This window comes from Lepisosteus oculatus, chromosome 14 (genome assembly GCF_040954835.1).
Source record: "Lepisosteus oculatus isolate fLepOcu1 chromosome 14, fLepOcu1.hap2, whole genome shotgun sequence".
Classification (NCBI taxonomy): Eukaryota; Metazoa; Chordata; class Actinopteri; order Semionotiformes; family Lepisosteidae; genus Lepisosteus; species Lepisosteus oculatus.
Genome location: NC_090709.1, coordinates 24,741,446 through 24,764,664, shown reverse-complemented (window position 1 = coordinate 24,764,664; position 23,219 = coordinate 24,741,446). Strand labels below are relative to the sequence as shown.

Here is a 23,219-nt window from a genome sequence, read left to right as displayed (position 1 = left end):
ACTTTTAAAATATTTTAGCTGAGGGTGAGAGGGGGGATATTACGCCTTGCCAAACATCTAAAATAACTGTAAAAGGGGATGGCATTTTAATAAAACTGGCAATCAAAAGAAAGTTACAATTTGTATGGTATTATGCTCAATATCCCTCGATATTGAAGGTCAGATGAGGAATTTGAAGAAACTATCAAAGAAACAACGGCAATAGCAGAGGGTGTTGATTTTGAACCAGTGTTTGCACCTCAATAATCCATCAGTCTTCGCTTGACAGGCTTCCTCAAGATATTCGGTGTTCTATACAAAAAATCGACAATTAAGCGCAAATGTGACAAGAGGCAAAGACTGCGGCAGAGGAGGAATAAACTCCACACGATGACTGTATGTATACGTCTGTCTAATATTCGGCTCCTGCAGGGGCATCATATTCGCTGAACTGCCTGCCAGCGTGTGTACGGGCTTATACTGTAATTCAAGAATATCAATGGTCAGACGCTTACAACGGGTGTTTGTGTTTGTATTATTTAGAGAATTGAAAAAACATTTTCAAAACTACAGCTCGAATGAAATTTTAAAGAAAAGTTTATTTGTCTCTTTGCTGTAACAACTGTGCCAAAACTATTCAGATACATCAGAATGTAACTAGATTTTATTGGATTTTAGGAAATGTATTTTTGCGCATTTCTCTATACGATCAGAATACCTTCCTGTTTTCACCGTGTTTATTGTTTCTGCCTATGATCTCGGAAAGAAAGATCCAGTATCTGTTCACCGAAATATTCCAGGAGTTTGATGTGGTTTGAGAGGAGTGTATGAAGGTAATGAACGAGGGAGGACACGCGCATTCCGCACGGGGAGCGCAGAGCAATGAGTCGCGCCTGCAGCTCTCCGAGTCTTTTCTTATACAACCTCTGAGTCCGGACACAGCGTCTCCAGCCAGTGTTGAAGGTTTACAGTTCAGAAAACGGCTGTCTCGAGCAGAAACTGATCCTCCTGCTTTAGTTAAGGTTTGGTTATTGTGGGGGTTTAGCGCTTGTATCTCTCTTCTCTTACTAAACACTATCTACTGTAAAGTATATAAATAGAAGCCAGAATGCAGCTAAAATACTTCAGTAAGGCCGAGCAGATAGGAAAGTTTAATAAAAATGTTCTATGATCTATGTTCTAGTTGCCCATATTTTTTTAACTCTCTGTTCGAGCTCTGATTTAATCCTCTCGGCTCCTGCCGCTGTCACCGGGAGAGTGGCTGCATTCCGTAGGGCTACAGGCTGATTTCACAATGCCACATTTAATGAAATACAGGGGAAACCGCCCCATCCCGACTGAGGCTCGAACGCGGGACTCCCGCGTCTCTCTGCAGCGACCCAGCCCTGTGAGCTAAAGAGAGATCTCTCTACAGCCCGGTAGCTGTAGTCCTGCTATCACAGGGAAGGGCGGTGACATCACCTGCTCTGGTACGCCGGCTCTTACACAGTGCCTGTCGGCCGTAAGCGTTACAATATGTTTTAATAAATCTTCTTCTGGATTTATATTTCGGTCTTTCACCTTTGAATGCATACCTTGACCGTAAATCTTTACTCGATTACAGGCACCCCAAACAGTTCTTAAGGGAGAAATCGAAGCCTATTTGACTTTCTGCTAATCACATTGAAGTGTTCACGAAGCATTTCCCTGCCCATCATGTGCCCGCAAGCCGGTTTCTCCGTTTTCTTCTTTCTGTCGTCGTCAGCGAGCACAAGAAGACAGGAAAAACGCAAGAGAGGGAAAAGCTAGCTGTCAGGAGCGGGATTTGAACCCACACATCTATTCAGAGACCAGAACACCCAAGCAATAGAAAGACAGAAGTGCTTGAGTCTGGCGCCTTAGACCACTCGGCCATCCTGACGAGATACGTAAGTTGGTGTGTTAAAAGCACCAGTAGTTCACAAAACTGAGAAATGCTTTGCTGGAGAAGCGCCACGTTGCCTAATGTTGCCTAAACGGATCGCGGAAATCAAATATTTGGATCGATTTAGAGTGTGCTTTACAGCCTTTGTGTAATATTTTAAATTGTTTTGAAAAAGTGTGTACTGTGTACTACGTTTAGGACTAGTTAGTGTGGTAGAATATGGAGATCATCTCCAGCTCTGAGCTCAACTGCAACAACAAGTCGTGCTGAACAAAGTCAGAGTTCAGCTGAACCTTTGTTCAGTGTGGTGCTCAGGACTCAGGAGTATTGTTGTGGTTCTAATTAGCACGAACTGCAGGGGCTCTGAATCAGAACATTTCAATTTATCTGTTCAGTAAGTTAAAATGCAGGACACGTTAAAATCGGATTATTACTGTGTCTCTGTCCCGTTTGTATATAGACGAATGTTTAAAAGATACCAGTAAGGACACACAACTACTAATGCAGTACTTATTGGAAATAGTCCCAAAACAAGTATGTCCGGCAGCTTGTAGACCCCTGTAATAATTTTGCAGTGACACTTTGAAGATTTACACTCTATTTAAATATTAATTTACTAAATTTCAGTTCTCTTTTCTCACACTCCCTGGCATAACTGAACTCTCACTCTCGCATACTAAAGGCTTTACATGCATTAGCTGTGATACAGATTCTAATAAAGACAGAATGAAACTGTTTGTTTTGTGTCTCATGGTGATCCTCTTCTCGATCCAAATTAAATGTTTAATATGATCCCTCGAGAAAGAAAAAGGAGTCAATTTCCGCCTGGAATGATTGATGCTCCTTCAAACATTTTGTAATATCTCCGGAAGTTTATACAGTAGAATCCTGGTTTGTGGCTTAAATTCAAGGTAAACAAGACTAAGGAAACGAGTTGGAAACGATGTCGATCTGGGATTTAAATCATCCGGAACATTTCATTACATTGGGCAGTATGTGCCAGAGAGCAGCTCCTGACATCTGTTGATAGCTCAGTTGGTAGAGTGGAGGACTGTAGTTGAAACTAGAGGGAATCCTTAGGTCGCTGGTTTGACTCTGGCTTGAAGGCAGGTGCCCTTTGTGTATTTCATTCAAACAGTTAAAATAGCCGATCTTTTTTCACTCAGACTTTGATCAAAAGCTCAATAAACGACGAAGCAGAGGCTCTTGTTCCGAATTCAGCTCACGTCCGATTGTCTTGTTTTGGCCAAGATCTGATCTTTGAATTCAGGGACTACTCTGTCTGCTTTGTACAGTAATTCAAAAGTAGATACAAATGTCACATTTTTATTTTAGATATAAAGGTGTTCTCTGTTTTCAAAGGATAGGTACTTAATTGGCTTTAAGATTTGGATTTGATTTTGTATCGTTGTATTATTAAGTTTGTGCTTTTTGTGTTTTTAACATATTGTGAACTTATTTTTTAAACAAATGCTTACAAAGGCAGACATGGCACACATCTGTTTATACCAGCGGTGCATTGTATATTTGTATTAAGTAGAAGCTACTGCGCACTTCTGGGAGTATAACAGGTTCGATATAAAGTGGCAAAAATATAAAAGGGGAAAATACCCCAGACTGGGTGTAAAGGCATCGTTGTGACTGTTGTTTTATTGTTGAATATGGCATACTGTGCACAAAATGTTGCAGAAACACAATCTGATAGTTAAATAATTATTATTTTAATAATTTGATAAGTATGAGGCCCCGGATCCAAATATTCAGTTCTGATTTTTTTAAAGTGATATCTTCCCTTCCTCTGGTGGAAGTAACACGATGTGAGCAATTGTTTTTTGTTATTTTTTTTTCACGTTGCGATCCAAAAAGCCTCAGATGCACAGTCTGACAGCAACCAAACCAGAATGGATTCTGCTGGGAGCCGGACTGAGCTCATTCTTGCTCCCTGTGCTGAAAACAGAATTAGCTCTTCCCCGAGCACCATCTACAGCTGCTGGATGGTACTCTACGTCCTGCTGCTCCAGCAATTATTTTGACGAAAGACAGATCACTTGTGCGCTTTTAACCTTCTCGCAGCTACAGGCGAGACTGAAGCTGGCGATATAAAGGCACGCGCTGGTACACCTTCTCTAACTTTCACAATCGCGATAAACATTTTTTTAAGACCTTTGAAAAACTAGATATAGATATAGATAAAACTTGATAAAAAACATGAGCTGAGGTCACTATGGTGCAGTTGAGCACCGTAAGATTAGGGCCAGTGACGTAATGTATAACACATCTGACTTCGGAACAGAAGATTGTAGGTTTGACTCCTGCCTGGCTCATGTTGCTTTTTTAACACGGTACTGTCTGAAGATCAGCTCCTGCTCTGAGCTCAATAGCAATGCAAAACTGTGCGTAACAAAGCTGGCGAGCAGCTGAACTTGTGCTCAGTAGTCAGTACGGTGCTGAGGCTTCAGTACTGGCGTTGTTCTAATTAGCATGAACTGCAATGGCTCTGAATCTGACCATTTCTATGGAAGCCCGTTTCCGCGAGGGAGTAAAAATAAAAACGCGCTATGGTATCTCAGAATTCCGACTTAGTAACTGAGAATTGCGACTTAAAAACTCAGAATTCCGACTTTATATCTCATAATTGCGACTTTATCTCACATTTGGGACTTCGAAATAATCCATTTTTCATTGTCTGCCCTTTTGTTATTGTAACGGATTCGGGTTCCAGGGCTTGTGCCCTCGCCGCTCCCACCCTAGTTCGTGCCTCACTGCATTGGCTTGAACCCAGGCCTTGCCAGCTGAGCTAAAGAAGAGTTTCTTTTTTAAGTAAAAAAGGACAGACAATGGAAATATTTAAAAAGTATAAGTTTCAGCTTTTATAATTGTGAATTCTTCTGGATGTGAAGTGTCTATTTCTGTATCTTATTTCATATTCTGTCTTCGTTTTTGTATTTCTGGTGTTTAAATAAAAAACAAATTTAAAAGCCCACCATCCACTATTCCATCCGTGTACTCTGGAAGCCTCACTACCGGAAATGGGATTCCATAAAAATTAGTGTAATTAATTTGATTTTTATCAGGGCACTGTACAAGACAAGTCTTCAGGCTTATAGATCCTATGATCTTGTACGATTCATCAATATAGTGTAACAGAATGGCCAACATACAATTTGTAGTTCAGGTGGGTAGCTGCGTCAGCATGCGTAAGCTGCAAAGGAACAAGTAATAGGTTTATTCCATGCTGAAAAAAAGAAGAAAGAAAATGTTTTGGCCGAAACGTACCAGTAAACTTTACATTAACAATACCAGCCAACGATACATTATCATTTCACACCGGTTCTACAGGAATCTACAGCAGAGCCCTGAGTTGACTCCCAGAGTCCCACTGAGCCCATAGAATTCCAAATCACCCATCACTCCTGCACACAGTCAGCTGAGAGCGCCTGTCCATAAACTACTGGATTGAGAATGGGATCAAATAATTCCCCATTTTCTTAATTCTACATCAAAGGACTGTTAAAGGTCATTTGATGTAGAATTCATGATGTAGAATGATGTAGAAATCTAGACATCGACTTGTCTATCAACTACCCCCGACTGTCCACTTCAGTTTATTACAAACCCACGGATTCACACAGCTACCTCCTGTACAGCTCATTTCACCCCAACCATACTAAAAACTCTCTTCCTTTTTCACAGTTCCTTAGGTTACGACGATTATGCAGCGACGACATTGACTTCGAGAACCAAGCCCTTGAAATGTACACATTTTTCATCAACAGAGGATACCCCAGCAGTGTGATTGACAGGGCCCTTGCCCGAGCCAAAAACACCCCCAGGACCATCAACCCGATCAGGAACTCCCGCCGTAACAACCGCATTCCTTTGGTGCTTCCTTACGACCCTTACACACTTCCTATCCCCATGACCATTAACCAGAACTTTTCCATCCTACAGGATGATCCCTCCATTGGGGCCCTCTTTTCTGATCGCCCTATCATCTCATATCGCCGACCACCTAATCTGCGTAACCTCCTTGTTCACAGCTCCCTTGACCGCCCTCAACAACCATCCACACCAGGCACTTTCCCTTGCAACAGAGCTCGCTGTATCACCTGCATGTACACAGCCACCACCACACTCATTCAAGGCCCCTCAGGACAATTCCGGATCACCCAGACAGCATCTTGTACCTCCAGCAACCTTATTTACTGTATCTCTTGCAGTAAATGTCCAGCCATCTACATTGGAGAAACAGGAAGGAGACCCGGAGACCACTTCAGAGAACACATCAGGGCTGTGAAGATTAAAGATCTCTCCAAGCCCATTGTTTCTCATTTCACCTCTGACGGCCACGACCACTCTAATCTCTCCATCTGTGCTCTCAAAGACGGTTTTCCGAACTCATACATCAGAAAGACCACCGAAACTAAAATTATTCTGCAGCTAGGATCACACATTCTCCCTTCCCTTAACGACAGACTACTGTTCTTTTAAATTTTCTCCATTCATTGGAAGTTTCATTTCACACCTCTCTGCACCCATTCTGACTTAACACCTCTTGATTGGCCTCTCTTTCTGTCCCCTGCTCCCGCCTCTCACTCCTCCTCCCTCCCAACCTTTGTTCTCCCGCTACTTTACCTTTGCCTACTGCCCTGTCTCTCTCACACCTGAAGAAGGCTACACGGCCGAAACGTTGTGTTCTCTTTCTTCTTTTTTTCAGCATGGAATAAACCTATAACTTGTTCCTTTGCAGCCTACGCATGCTGACGCAGCTACCCACCTGAACTACTACTGTAAGTAAGTACTGTAAGTACTTACTGTACTGTACTAAAGTACTACTGTAAGCAAAAAAAAGGGGTTTTGGAGGGGGGGAAGTGTCTTTTTAATCAAAATAATATTAAGACCTGTATGTATTCAAATAGTATTATCATTATTTATACTTACGCATCAAAAGACGATTGCTGAGTAAAACATGACAGTATTTAACCTAAATGGCAAACAACAAATATCAGCAATGCATTGTGGTATATAACCAGAAAAGATGCTGTGTTAGACATGTTTTCAATTTCAATTATATATGCATTTATTAATGTTGTCAATATTATTACGGTTGCAATTTAACCATGGTGAGAATCCCTGCCTGTCATACAGGAGAGTGGGGTTTGATTCCTGACAGGGAGCTAAGGAGCATTTTCTATGACCTGTTTACAATTTAAACTTTAGTGTAAGACACCTTTCTTCTACAGAAATCTATTGTTTTTAAAGGAAATGAATTAGTTATAACAACACAAAACATCAAAGTGAAGTTGCTTTTCAGCAACTCCTTGGCTACATGGGAATTTAGTTTTTTTGACAGCAGGGTCATTTGCAAAATTAAACAAGGAATTGATTCACTCCTGTGGAATACTGTATAAAATGGAAGACAGGTTTGATATGGAAACAACTACACACATTTTAGTTTTTTTTCCAATTGTACTCCCATCAAAGTGACATAAGAAAAGTCATTGTCAGAAGTGGGATATGAAAACAAGCCACCAGGGGAGACCGATGTAATAACGTCACCAGAAATATATTGAAATCAAATGGGCTGTCACTAAGGAAATTCATAGAGAAATACAGGTCCCACCATAAAACACCATAAGGAGTGCAAATTATGTTAAGTTATTTCTGTACTTCATCAGTGTCGGTAAAAGAGGGACTCAAGGACACAAAGACTCTAGTTTGGGATTCAGGCTGAGAAAGGGAAGTGTGACTTTGGACACAGGGCATTGCAGAGAGAAACAAAATGCCAAAACCCCAGATTGAACCAGGGACCTTTAGAGCATCGGTCTAAGGCTTTCTCAGCTGAGCTATTTCAACCTCTGTGTACGATCCAACCTCTGCTGTCTGCAGTAGCCTCCCAAAGTTCCAGCATGAGTGCACGAAGAGGAGTGGTAGAGTGTTACTGCAACGTCATTCAGAAGGGGAGTGATCCAGCTCAGCTCTCTGAGGTTTGGTAGATACATCTTCTTCACGAGTAATGTAGGATCAACTTCTTCAGGCTGGAGGAAGGGCTTGCATTTCGGCAGTAGTAACTGACTGAGTAGTGACTTCTAGGACCTGGTCTTATCAGGTTGCTTTGCCACGTTTGTCAGTTCTGCTGTAAAGACCTGTCTCTAGGAAATTTAGGAAGCAGAAGAATGACTATCTGAAAGGTGACATGATCTGCTGGCTGTTTGATGTGATGTGATGTGATGAATGACACAGGAAATTCGAATTCTTGCAATAAGACAAAACAAGATCCATAAAACACTGGCAGGAGTGCAAAATGTGAGAAGATAAAAAGACACCTGTTTCTGCCCAATTTAAAACAGGGGATCTTGCGCATGTGTGATGAACATGATAATCACAATATTACAGAAATGACAGCAGCATTGAACGTGGCGAGACGTAAAAGATTGTTAATTCTCTTCAAATGCTCACAGTGTCTTTATTCTGCTGTATTAATTTACTGTGCTCATCAGGCAGTAACAAACCTGTTACCTACACTGTTCCCAGAACTGGATAGGTGACTCCACATTCTACAGCTCTCTAGCATAGAGGAAGTCAGACTACAGAAATGGAGAAAATCTCCTCTTCAGAAAGTGGAAATATATTCCTTAGAAAAGTCCTTTTCTCAAAGTTTAACACTCTCTGCAAGTCACTCATTCCCACCTTGCGCAGTGTAGTGGTTATCACATTCTCTTAACACATCAAAGGGTTTGTTTTTGAAAGCAAGCTAAAACAAGTGATCACTTTTCTCACATTTTTCATTGCTGATGTTGCTTTATGGGTCTATTTTCTATACTGTGCTGATCAATTGAAAACGAAAAGGCAAAAAAGACACGTTCCCACACCTAAGGTTAAACCCAGGGAATCACAGTCAAATACCAGGAATCATAACTGCTAGATTGTATGGAAACACACAGCTTTATCATGATATCCAAGTGCAATACCTTTTTTCACCAAAAATGGGCTTCCTGACTTCAGAAAGCCTTCTAGACTAAACTAAAAGAGCAAAAATTCCACTTGGTAAAGGAAATGAAAACACATGTACCTTACCAAACTTTGAGTACAGGCCAGTCAGGGTGATAATACAAGACGATTTAAAATTCAACAAATAAAGCCTGTCAACTGTTAATCCCAACTACTCATAAAAAACTGAAGTGGCAATACACAGAAGGTGACTCTTGGTGTAAATTAAATCCATGCAAGAAGAGGGTTTAGTGTTATATTTCCAAATCCAATATGCAAATGAGAGATCTGGCCCAGCCAATCACAAGACTCATGGTCTGGAATGGAGCTGATCTCCTCTTCTAGTTATTCATGCTGGAGTTAAGTTACATATTAGCATAATTAATATAACAGCTACGCCAGAAACAAAAAATGTAAACAAATACACTGGATAGTGACTGCAACTGTTAGATTGTAGCTCTGGAGATGACCTTGGAATTCTCCTTGTAAGGTAAGGAAGAGGAGGAGCTTCACCAATCTGTTTTTCCACCAAATAAATTGGCTTTCTGACTTCAGAAAACCTTCCATTTATTTATTATTTATTTTTAAGAACTTTATTTTAATTTCACAAACAAATACAAATATTCACAAAGTAGGAAACTTTAATAAATATACCCAAAACAATATAAATGAAACCATCTCATTAGGTTATACAGTGGTGTGAAAAAGTGTTTGCCCCCTTCCTGATTTTTTTATTTTTTTGCACGTTTGTCACACTGGAATGTTTCAGATCATTAAACAAATTGAAATATTAGACAAAGATAACACAAGTAAACACAAAATGCAGTTTTTAAATGAAGGTTTTTATTATTAAGGAAAAAAAATCCAAACCTACATGCAAAAAAATAAGAAGTCAGGAAGGGGGCAAACACTTTTTCACACCACTGTAGCTGTCTCTAATAATGAACAGGGCCAGGCTACTTGCTCGCTTCACTGGAACCTCGATGTCTATAAACACCTCCATGTTCCTCAATCTCCACAGGGTATCCTTCCCACTGTTCACCACAGCCCAAATCAAGCAGCGGTCAGGCTGAGGTGAAAGGGCCTGTAACCAGCCCTCCAACTGGGCTCAGAAAGCCCAGTCTCCTGTTCACATCCGACTGCTGTCACAAAGCAAGAGCTGGGAGTGAGGCACCTGTGGTACAAGAAGGTTCATAGTGGTAACCACATGGGAGACATTAAACAATCAGAGGGAAAATGTCCCTGATTGCTGCAGGTCTTGCGAAATTTCATTGTGCAAGATGATGCCAGGTGTCCCACAGCACCGACATACAGATGCAGCCATTCAAAATGGGTGGGGTATTTGGTGGTACACCAAGGTGGGCGTGTCTCATCAAAACGCAGTTTCACGCAGTATCACGCGGTGTAACGCATCATTTGACGTCATACCGGAAAGTATCCGGAATCACCTTGTAAAACCGCCAGGGGGAGCTTAACCTCTCATGTACAGCATTTGACCTTTTAAATTTAAACTGTGTATTACAGCATGTTAATCATCAGTCATTAAAAAGCTGGTACATTTTATGAAAGCAAGATTGCTCAGATGGACAAAAGTACACAACCTACCTTTATCATAAATATTTTAATTATGCAGAAATATTTTATGCATCAAAGCCTTTCCCGAAGATATTACTAATAGTATTAATAATGAATGACTTTGGACAAGCTGTAAACTCAAAGTATTACACTGGTCCACATTCTTTCTAACCGTCATTTTAAACAAAAATACTTTTATTTTTTTCTTTGACAAACACCATAGTATTTCGTTGATCTAACTAACGAGGACAGGACATTAGCTAGCCAATATGATAAAGGAATAAATTACTTTTTTTGTTAATTTCTTTAGCACACTTGTACAAGCACCTGGAAACTGTCCAAGCCCTACTTTGTCAGGCATTTTCTTTTACTATAACGGACATAAAAATTCCCTTGCTTTTAACAGAGCATTTCATAATTTCTAACAACGAAAATTATTTAAACTGCAACACTTATCATTCAACCAGAGCTCAAAATATCACAAGGATCCTCAAGAGCACAACAAAGACTGTATTAAAAGATACATGAGAATCCAAGCTTTTTATCTACGCTTTCTTATCTACGCTAAGAAGTAGTCTTAAAAATTTATCACACAGTAAAAAGTTATATTTCTGGAATGTCCGTATACCAGAGATTATGGTACCACTTCAGAAGGGTGTCAGCCAGTCAGATTCCAGGACCAGAATTATCTGTTTTATAATCGAGAATATAATATGTATCACGTATCTAAAGAAATTAATAATGATATTAATTTAAGGATCTATATATCTAAATCTATGTATCTATATAGCTGGTAGTATTACTGTATTTCACTTTCTTTGTAAACACATTTTGTTAACACCCGAATCGCAGGTGGATTCTGTTTTTTGGTCTGTTATGGTCTGCAGCTCAAATCCTGCTTAACTAAAAATTAGACACGAGAAGAGTATTATTGGACAATGTTGTGAGGCTCTGGCGGAATTTCTCTGTAAGCTGAAGAGTTATAGAGGAGACAGGTTGCGTATCGCTTCTTTTGATACTTGTAAAAAAAACATTCCAATGTTAATGCGACATGGAAGATAATGTAGTGTATTGGTCGTTATTGAAAAGATTTAATCATTTAATCTCTTTACTGTGCACATTTTAATCGACTTAGTATTGAATATTTATATGGAATTTTACCACTAAAGGAAATTTTAGTAGCTAAGCATAAAACGCAGAGGAGCACAACGAAGGTCATAAAGGTCATAAACTATATAAATTTAGGAACATAAACATATTATGTAAACTGTATGTTGCTGTTATTGGTATTTTAAAGAAAAAATACACACCAATACTCCATTTCTCCCTAAACATTTTAAGCACCAAAGTCTTACATGTGGTTGACCTTCCGACCATATTACTGTAATATCTGTATTGCTGTTTCAGTGTGTGTCACATGACTTGCCTCAGTGGTGTCATGGCTTAAGAGACAGATTTACAATATAAGCTTGAGGTTGGGTTTTCAAATCCAGCAATTAATCCATTGCTATGAGTTTTCTTTAAACAGAAACATTTATTTGAAAAACTAAAATAGCAAATATTATAGACACTACAGTATATTGACATTTTTTATATTTCAAAATAACACATGTTCGTACTGCATGTACAGTACACAGCAGTACCGCAGGTTGAACTGTAGGGCACAAATCCACCTGAGCCCAAAAGCCCAACATATTAATGTTCATTCTCCTGGGTCTGCGCGGTTTTCATCACTGTCTGCGGGAGTGCTGGCTGTGACGAATTAAACCGGTTTCACAGGTATTTTCAAAGTAGAAGGGGGTGAGTCTTCCAGCGAAAGACACTTCCCCCCCTCCAAAACCCCTTTTTTTTGCTTACAGTAGTACTTTAGTACAGTACAGTAAGTACTTACAGTACTTACTTACAGTAGTAGTTCAGGTGGGTAGCTGCGTCAGCATGCGTAGGCTGCAAAGGAACAAGTAATAGGTTTATTCCATACTGAAAAAAAGAAGAAAGAGAACACAACGTTTCGGCCATGGAGCCTTCTTCAGGTGTGAGAGAGACAGGGCAGTAGGCAAAGGTAAAGTAGCGGGAGAACAAAGGTTGGGAGGGAGGAGGAGTGAGAGGCGGGAGCAGGGGACAGAAAGAGAGGCCAATCAAGAGGTTTAAAGTCAGAATGGGTGCAGAGAGGTGTGAAATGAATGGAGAAAATTTAAAAGAACAGTAGTCTGTCATTAAGGGAAGGGAGAATGTGTGATCCTAGCTGCAGAATAATTTTAGTTTCGGTGGTCTTTCTGATGTATGAGTTCGGAGAACCATCTTTGAGAACACAGACGGAGAGATTAGAGTGGTCGTAGCCATCAGAGGTGAAATGAGAAACAATGGGCTTGGAGAGATCTTTAATCTTCACAGCCCTGACGTGTTCTCTGAAGCGGTCTCCGAGTCTCCTTCCTATTACTTGTTCCCTTACTTACAGTAGTACTTCTCGTGTTAAGAAAGCTAGGTGTTGGCATAAATTATTAGTAATCAATAATATAATATAAATTTAGCACTGTAATAAATTGTGCTAATAATAAATTCTATTCTACTCTGAGATTGTAGCGGGGAGGAAGAATTCTCGTGGTCTTTTCACTGATAAACTTGTGTTAAGCTGTCAACAAAAAACAGCTGTCAAAAAAAAGTTTTTTTTTAAAAAAAAGTCAGTTGTGTGTCCATAATATTGCTATTTTGCTATTGCTACAGTAATTGCTATTGCTACTGAGTCTCTGTGCCTACAGTACATTGTTTGTGAACAAACCGGTTTCACAGGTATTTTCAACCCCCAGCCACTGTTGTTTCATCAGTTGTTATCCTGTAAAGCGCTTTGAGAAGCTACCTTTAAAGGCGCTATATAAAATAACGTTTATTATTATTATTAATATTGATAATATTTTTTCTCCCAGAACTTGTAAGTTGTTATTGTTGTTGTTATCCTGTAAAGCGTTTTGAGAAGCATACTGTCCAGCTGGTCAGGTGCATTCTCTTGTAAAATAATAAGTAGAGCTTTGGGGTTATTAGTGCTCCACTTACAGCAACCCAATGTACAGTACACCCACACACTCACACACATTCACACACACAGACACTACACATACTGACTGACACCATACACATTTATACACACAATCAGACACATACATGCACAAATACAAACTAGCACACATTCACAGACACACACATACTGTAGACACTACACTCAGAGATACACACCCACACACTGATACACACACATTTACAGAATCACACATAAACAGTACACATACTCACAGACACAAACTCACACACTGATGGACATCACATACACTCTTACCTACAGTTACACTATAACAAACACTAACAAAAAATACCACTAATATTACGACAGTAACACTATCACTATGACTAACATGACTACTAGTGTAAATAGTCTAACAGTAAATCTATAATAAGCACTAATATTAACATGAATACTAGCATTAATATTAAAACTACCAGTTGGTTGCCATACTTATGATTTGTAAACAAATGGAACTGTTACCTACACAAATTTATCTAGTTCTAGGATTCAATTCCTAAATAATAATTTGAAAAATCATTCTTTAATTTCGGATTGAACATTATTAACACTAAACGCACTATGGTACTGTAATTGATCGATACAGGCGGTATTGACTGTTTTCTAGATATTTAAAACAGGGTCAAGAACAGGAAAATAATCAATACTCACCAATCGGTGAAGTTAATCGTTTATTCTACGGTTCTTCAGTTGAATTAATTGGTTGTCGATAGATTAGTGATCAATAACTCTCCTCTGTGCGCTCAGCGTGCCTCCCTCAGTCTCGCTCTGATCCCGACGCTCTGGCTGGTGTCTGTGACGTCACAGCGCTCTTTCTGACAGAGCAGAGAGCGTCTCCACTGGAGGAGACTCCTGTCCGGAGCCCGGGGGGCTTTTCTTACACATATAACATCTGTAAAAAAAAAAAACACACCAGGCTGTGAAGAGAAGCGATTTATAACAGCTTGAGAAAGAGAGCGACAACCCGAGGAATGAAATGCATTAAACAGAAAAAAACAGTTTACTTCACAGATTAATGCGTTATAAAGCATACTCCTGTGGAGCAGAAGAGAAAGAGCACAGGTCTCTATAATAAGCGCTTTTAAGCGTTTTACACGAATCTCCACAGAATAGAAGCCTGGAGGATCAGACTCCTAATCCTGGAGGTTCAAGTGCATCTCCTGGTTTTATTTCCTCCCAGCACTCCACAGCTGGACTAATGATTGAATAAACTGTATAATTGTTATCAGACTCTGTTTAACTGTAGATTTATAAGACTCTCTGTGAAAGACATGTGGGAGCTGCTGAATCCCAGGGTTTGTGTGGAATCACACACAGACAGGTCTTCTGTGTGATCTGAGTCCCACTGCTCAGAGCTAAAGATTGGTCAACTACAGTAGTCACTATTGTAGACACGACCATCGGTCTGCTGCTGCTGAGAATCATAATACACTGATAAGAGTATAAATACTGTTGTTCATTACATAAGTAATAATAATCGCTCAATTGTGAGTCAGAACATTTCTGACAGATGTTTGGAGGTTGAATTAAATAAGTAATAATAAGTCAAAATAGTCACAATAATCACATAATCAGACTGCTGTTCAATTATTTGTCAAAATGTTTCTGAAAGATGATTGGAGGCTGACTTACAGTACACACAATGAATCAGGGCAGTAATACTGAAGGGCTGGATGTCCTGGAAAGGGTTAATAGAAACTTCTTGCTTCTGACCTGGAACAGAGCCCACAGCTGCCAGATCAGTGACCCCTGAGCCCAGTTCACAGAGAGGAGAACCAGGAGCTCTGCTCTGTCTCTAAGAGGCTGTGAGGAAGGAGAAAAGGGGGAGATGTGATCTGAGTCCAGGCTGTTCTGTCTGATATTATTCATGTAGCAGCACTGATTGTCTGAATGTCCTCTGGTTCTGGATTGTCAGGACAGAGAAAAGTATGAAGATGAGCTTCTGTCTGTTCAGGACTGAGGAGTTTGTGTATAGTACTGAGGGACCCAGAGCTCTGTGTGTGAGTCTGAGCTGTGAATCTGACTGAGAGGAGTTTTTTTTATTCTGCTTCTGAGATTTTTGCCAAGTGGTGTTACATCCCCTTCAGATACTCTGCACAGACTGTCAGAGTGAGAGAAGAGGAGAGAGAGATGGACAGATAAGAGCACACGCAGCGAGAGAGACAGGATGGGGGAGAGAGAGGAGAAGGAGCAGGAAGACAGTGCAGGTGTTCAACCACACTGTGACCACAGGAGACAGGAGGCTTTTCTAAGCTGGAGCTCTGAGAGTCAGCCTCTATATTGACAGGAACATTCCGTCCTGTTCAGCCCTGTGAGAGACCATGAGAGAGCTGTGTGAGGAGAGAACCTGTTACCCTGTACAGCACTAGAGTTCTGAACACTGGACTCTCCTGTGTCTCCCTGTGCAGCACGCGGCTCTGAACACTGGACTCTCCTGTGTCTCCCTGTGGAGCACTGGAGCTCTGAACACTGGACTTTCCTGTACAGCACTGGAGCTCTGAACACTGGACTCTCCTGTGTCTCCCTGTGCAGCACTTGAGCTCTGAACACTGGACTGTCCTGTACAGCACTGGAGCTCTGAACACTGGACTCTCCTGTGTCTCCCTGTGCAGCACTGGAGCTCTGAATACTTGGCATCCCTGTGTGTCTCCCTATACAGCATTGGAGCTCTAGGGTAACAGGAGCACTATGAGCATCATCCCCCGGGCCAGGCTGACCATCACAGCTGACCAGGTGAAGAAGGAACTGAAGAGGCTGCACGGGGGTAAGGCCACAGGACCAGATAACATCTGTCCCAGAGTTCTGAGGGCCTGTGCTGATCAGCTGAGCGGAGTGCTCCAGCGACTGTTCAACCTGAGCCTGCGCTTGGAGAGAGTCCCAGTGCTCTGGAAGACATCATGCCTGGTCCCGGTACCAAAGAAAGGGCACCCCTCTGTCCTCAACGACTACAGACCAGTTGCACTGACTTCTCACATCATGAAGACACTGGAGAGGCTGGTCTTATCCCACCTGAGACCCATGGTCAGCTCATCACTGGACACCCTACAGTTTGCCTACCAGCCCAGTGTTGGTGTGGAGGATGCGATCATCTACATGCTGCAAAGGGCCTACTCACACCTGGACAGGGCTGGCAACACTGTAAGGATCATGTTTTTCGACTTCTCCAGTGCCTTCAATACCATCCAGCCCTTACTTCTAAGGAGGAAGCTGGATGAGATGCAAGTCGATGCCTCCATGACCTCGTGGATCACTGACTACCTGACGGGCAGACCACAGTCTGTGAGACTTCAGAACTGCGTGTCTGAACTGGTAGTGAGTAACACAGGGGCACCTCAAGGGACAGTTCTTTCTCCATTCCTCTTCACCCTCTATACTTCGGACTTTAAGTACAACTCAAAGTCATGCCACCTGCAAAAGTTCTCAGATGACTCTGCAATTGTGGGATGTATCAAGGGTGAGCAGGAGGAGGAGTACAGAGGACTGGTCAGCAGCTTTGTGGAGTGGTGTGGGGTGAACCACTTGGAACTGAATGTTACAAAGACAAAGGAACTGGTGGTAGATTTCAGGAGGAAAAAGGTCAAACCTACTCCTGTCTACATCCATGGGAGTGGCGTGGAGATGGTGGACTCGTACAAGTACCTGGGAGTGCACATCGACGATAGACTGGAATGGTCTAAGAACATCGAGGCCATCTATAAGAACGGACAGAGCCGACTTTACTTCTTGAGGAGGCTCAGGTCCTTCAATGTGTGTAGTAAGATGCTACACATGTTTTATCAGTCGGTGGTAGCGAGTGCCATTTTCTACGCAGTGGTGTGCTGGGGCTCTGGGATTAGAGCAGTAGATTCCAAACGGCTGAACAAGCTCATCAGGAGAGCGAGCTCTGTCATTGGGTCTGACCTGGACCCCTTGGAGGTAGTGGCTGAGAGGAGAATGATGTCCAAACTGGAGGCCATCATGGACAACTTCTCCCATCCCCTCTATGACAGGCTTGCAGGAATGAAGAGCACGTTCAGCAATAGACTGCTTCATCCACGGTGCGACAGGGAGCGCTACAGGAGGTCATTCTTGCCGTCTGCCATAAGACTGTACAACGCATCCACCTTGCGTCTTGGCAGAGGCAACAGCGACAGTGACCTGTTTCTGGACTAAACGCATATACACATATACTGCTACATCTGTTCTCTTTCTTTTTCTTTTTCTTTTTCCCGTTTACAACCACTTTTGTGCAATATATGCCAGGGACCTGTGCAATACATTTATATTTATATTTATATCTATGGTTACATCTATATTTATATTCATACGTGTGATACGATTTTCTGTGTACTGTTCTGTTCTAGTTTCCTCTTGTGTGTCCGGACTGTGAGTAACTCTTGTATTGTATTGTATGTACTGTACTATTAGTGTATAATTCGTTACACTGTGGCTGTGTTGTGTGTGTTAAGCTGCTGTTGCACTGCAATTTCCCTCACGGGATCAATAAAGTATCTATCTATCTATCTATCTATCTATCTATCTATCTATCTATCTATCTATCTATCTATCTATCTATCTACACTGGACTTTCCTGTGTGTCTCCCTATACAGCACTGGAGCTCTGAACACTGGGCTCTCCTGCGTGTCTCCCTGTACAGCTCAGCTCTCAGCTGCCTCATCACACTGATACCCATAGCTTCACAGTACAGCCTGGCTTCCTGTGCTGGAAGAGCTCAGAGGAGCACAAACCACAGACTCACTGCAGTCTGACCTGTAGCTCCAGTACAGCTCTGAGGAAACAGGCCCATTTCCTAAAGACAGGGGAGTGAAGAGAAAATGCAGGTTTGCTGAAAACAACTTTTACAGAAGGACATATATGTTGTCATGTCATTATATGAAAATGTTTCATCCTGCCCTATCAGGGATTGATGTGTTTAATTACAGCTGTTAGGCTGTATTAACAAGGACTGATTGTTTCTTATTAATAATTTTGTTGTTGTTTTATACTTTGAACCTGACTCCTGCTCTTCTGCTTCTGCAGTTATTATGGTGAAGCTGCAAAAAGTACTACTGATACTCCTTCTGTTACTACTAATGCTACTAAAGCTATTACTGTTCCTACTGCTGCGGGTACTACCGTTACTGCTGCTACTGCTGCCACTGACACTACTGCTGCTATGATTAATAAGGAGGAAATGAGTTGTGTTCTCACTGGGTGTCTTAACAAGGACTGAATTTTCATTATGCTGTTTTTCCGACTTTGAAACTGACTCCTGCTCTTCTGTTCCTGCTGCAGTTATTATAGTGAAGCTGCAACACAGCTCTGCTATATTGTTGAACTGAAGAGTAAAAATATAGAATAACTACTAATACTACTACTATTACTACTGCTACTACAGCTACTACTACTGCTGCCACTGATACAACAGCAACTAAGAAGATTTTACTGCTACTCCTACTGCTACTACTAATGTTACTAAAGCTAGTATTACTAATATAATTAGTGCTGCAAGAACTATTGTTATTGCTACAAATACTGCTATCACTACAGCTACTAACACTACTAATAATAAGGAGGAGGTGAGCCATGTCCTCACTCTGTTCAGCCTGGGGTTGTATCAGGGTATCAGTATCAGTTCAGCTCCACTGTGCTATTTGAGAGTCTCAATCACACAGTCAGCTCCACACAGAGAGACACTGAGGCAACAACTAGAGGGCTGGAACATCTGTGTGAACTGGAGCTGCACAGGGACAGACTCAGGGTCTGAGGCACTCAGCTGGAAGAGCTGCTGTCCACCAGACTCAGTATAGAGGGGACAATCACTGCTGGGCTTTTCTTTCTTTTTCATTTAAATTATTGGTCTCCAATGATAGCCACTGGACAGACAGTTCATACTTTATCCACCTTGTCTCTGTATTCTTGTGCTGACCTGAGTGACCTCACTACCCCCTAGAGGACAGGCTCTCCTCACACTGTCCTTGAACAGGACCAGAGGGCACTGCTGTCTGGAGATACAACAACTTCTCTGTGACTCACTGCAGGACACCAGTCACTGGACCCTGCCTAACACAGACAGCAAGACACACAGGACTTTATTCAGGACACCAGTCACTGGATACTCACACAGCCATTGAAACCACTGTCCACTGCGTGGATCACAGATCACAATGACACAGGAACCCACAGGAAGAAATAGGGTCAGCACAATTCTACAGTCATTGTGGTCACTGTACACTATAGAGACCACAGCTCTCAGGACACAAATATCCAAATCTCTGATCTGAAGGCACACGGTCTTTAAAACCACTGTCCACTGCAGTGACCATAGTGACCATAGGTGCAGAATCTCAGGAACAAAGTCATTACAGCCATTGTCCACTTTAGTGAACATAACACATAGAAAGCCAGAAATATAGTAATTAAAGCCATTGTCCACTGCAGTACCGCCAGCTCCCAAAAACACAGGAGCACTGTCATTATATCTACTGTCCACTGCAGTGACTACAGTTCACATGAACACATTCAGTGTAGCCACTATCCACTATAGTGACCACAGCACCAAGAAACAAGGGAAAACAGTCATTACAGTCACTGTCCACTATAATGACCACAGCACCAAAGAACAAGGAACACAGACAGCAAGAGACACAGGACCATATTCAGGAAACCAGTCACTGATACAGACAACAAGCATCACAGGACTATATATACATAATTGATTATCTTGATACTGATTTACAATTATAATACTTGTCTAGAACTGAAGAGATTTTTTTCGTGTTTATATCTGATCTCTTCCTGCCCCTGCAGCACCTGCAGCCCTGCTGTCTGTATCTGTATCTGTGTTTCCTCCAGTGAGACACAGAGCTGCTCCTGTCTCTCCTCTTCTCCGCACTGCTGGGAGTGTCTTCAGGGAGAGGAAACAGTGATGTGTCTCTGATATATATGGAGAAGACTGAAAGAGCCCTGTGTGATTGGCCGTCCCGCCTGTGTGAGAGGTTCCTGCTGTCAGTCTGAAAAGGCAGTGCCGTGTGTGATTGGCGGGGCGGGGGGCTGTGTTGTTACTGGGGGTCCAGGGTGTGGAGCAGCAGCTCAGTTGCCCTGTGGGCTCAGGGGTGAAAACAGGGGTCTCGGCTGCGCTCTGTACTGATGACAATGGAGAGCTGCCTGTCTATCTTCTCTCTCGCTGTCCTGGTGCTGCACAGCTCAGCCAGTAAGTGTCCTGTCTTTTCCTGTCATGTCTGAAATTTAAGATTAACTGAAATTAAAGTTTAGATGGAAAAGGAGAAAAAAGTGGGTTGAAGAATTTCTCATGTTTATTTGAAAATCACCTTTGCAGGTTATTCAAATTATTAAAAATTAAAATAACTATACTAATTATTATCACTTTTTTTCTGAGTGTGTGAGTGAGGAAGCATAATAGCTGCTTAGAATAGTTTTAGTTTGAGATCTTTGTATTTTATTAATCCTCTACAGAATATTACTAAAATATTATTAAAAGTATTTTAAATATTTTTCATTAAATTTATTAATTTTATTAATTTCATTCAGGTTCTATAACTCAGGAAAAATAATCAATTGCCTAGAACCACTTTGTTTTTTTTAATCACCCATATTAATAATAATTCCACATCCATCAACGTACATTTAATCATAAGGTTATAGTTTTCGATAGAAAAGGAGCAAAGAGTACTGTGGTAGAGAGATTTTTATTTTAAATGACGCTTTGCGGGAATTTATCAAAAATTGTTCAAAATTATTTTTGTCTGGGTTTGCAAGTTAAAAAAAATACAATCTATGGTAATTTTATTAAATAAATCAGAATTCATAATATTGATTGATGCTTAATGTACTACACTCATCTGTCCAGTATACCTGTTGGTTAATTAACATGTTATTAATACATAATTTATACACATTTAGAAACTATGCTGTATAAAACATCTATGTCAGGCTGGGTCGAGCAGGTTTTTTTTTTGTTAATCATCTACAGTAGACACTGGTCATTATCACTCTCTTGATAATTTGTGATTTTATGTATAAATGTTATATACAAATTAGTATATAAAATCTATTTAAAAAGTTGTTTACAAATCCTAATCTGTTGCACTAATAATAATAATAATAATAATAAAATTCTTCATATGTTAGCAGCGGTGTGAGTGATATGCTAGAACATGTGACAAATGAAAAACATGATTCCATAATAATATAATAGTATACAGGCTGATTCAGAAATATGTAGCCTGGATTGTTTGTGGCTTTATTGTGCTCAACTTTGTCTTCTCTATATGGTATTATTAGAGACTGATGTATTAAGAGAAATTAGTGTGTTAGGGAAGACTGGAGTATTATTGAGACACAGATATTGTATTATTACAGACAGATGCATTAATAGAAATCAGTTTATTCTTAAAGGCTGGAGTACTTTTAAGTTGCTGATATTTTATCATATATTAACAGATATACATACAGTAAATGTGTCATCAAAGATTAAAGTGTTTATGCTGGAGAATTAAGACTAGAGTTTTATGTCTCTGTGTGTTCAGACAGACCAGGATTCTGTCTTTAAGCTGTGTGACATTCAGTTGCTGTAAAAACAAGTATTTCCTCTAGGTTTTATAAAAACTTGTGTTCCATTGTGATATAAAGTTATTAGTATGTATTCTTCCTTATACAGAGATATTATAATGGAAATTATAAAATGCTGAAAACATAAAATAGTGGAATCCTAGGACAATTGGCTATTATAGTTTTTAAAGGGTTAAAATAAAATTGATATTAGTATTATCTGCTTCATGCAGACAAGGTTTGCTGTGTTAAGACTTTGGAGAGACATACTGTACTGTAAAGGTCACATTCTTTATTGGTGTAGAAGTTAGAAAATGCAGATTTAATATAAGTTGTGAAAACTTAGTATTGCTGGTGTATTATAAGCAACAGGGGTCGTATTACAAACTGATGGGTAAAAGCAATAATATAACAGTTGCTGGACTATCTCATATTACAACAAGAATTTAAAAATTATTATTTCACAGCTAAATAATTTAATTTGTTTTAGATGTATCTTAGCTATGTAAAGACAGGGTGACAGGTCTTTATATTATATTATATAATATTAATACATGATATCATATGATTCTAAATCATATGACTATAAAATATAAATATTAAACAGGATTTCACTTAGAGATTTATAACCACAGGACTTGTTTTTTAGCAGTTTTTTAAGACAACATCACAATAATATAAATAGTCACAGTATGCCTGTCCGTGTTAAACCTATCTGGTGTTGTTGAAAAATGTTGTGCTTTAATATAATTTAATCAGACAATCATGTGTTCAATATAGATGTTGAGAGGTAAAGGCAAGAACAACATTGTTCACAGTTCACACAGAGCATGAGGATATACTGTATGCCTCAAATGCATCTCAGCACCACAGCAGCACAGCATTGAAGCACCTGGCAGCCACTGACCCCAGTTCCCAGAAACACAAGAACACAAGTCCCAGCTCTCTAAAGTCATGCACTCATCACAGTCACTGTCCACTGTAGTGACCACAACTCACAATAACACAGGAACACCGCCATTACAACAGCTGTCCACTGTAGTGGCCATATGCCCTAGAAAATAAACAGGAACTCAAGACAAAGCCCACTGAAGCCATACAGTCATTACAGACATTATCCACTGCATTGACACAGCACCCAGAATAAT

General features: G+C 40.5%; 2 non-coding genes across 2 annotated transcripts; both read right to left on the bottom strand.

Moving 5' to 3' along the window:
* Window positions 1–1,768: 1,768 nt before the first annotated feature.
* Window positions 1,769–1,879, bottom strand: trnal-caa (transfer RNA leucine (anticodon CAA)). Its single transcript has 2 exons — window positions 1,842–1,879; window positions 1,769–1,814 (listed from the first exon to the last, which is right to left on the bottom strand). It is a non-coding gene; the product is annotated as a tRNA-Leu (tRNA).
* Window positions 1,880–8,868: 6,989 nt separating this feature from the next.
* Window positions 8,869–8,925, bottom strand: LOC138243902 (U7 small nuclear RNA). The gene has a single exon (XR_011192520.1). It is a non-coding gene; the product is annotated as a U7 small nuclear RNA (small nuclear RNA).
* Window positions 8,926–23,219: the final 14,294 nt, after the last annotated feature.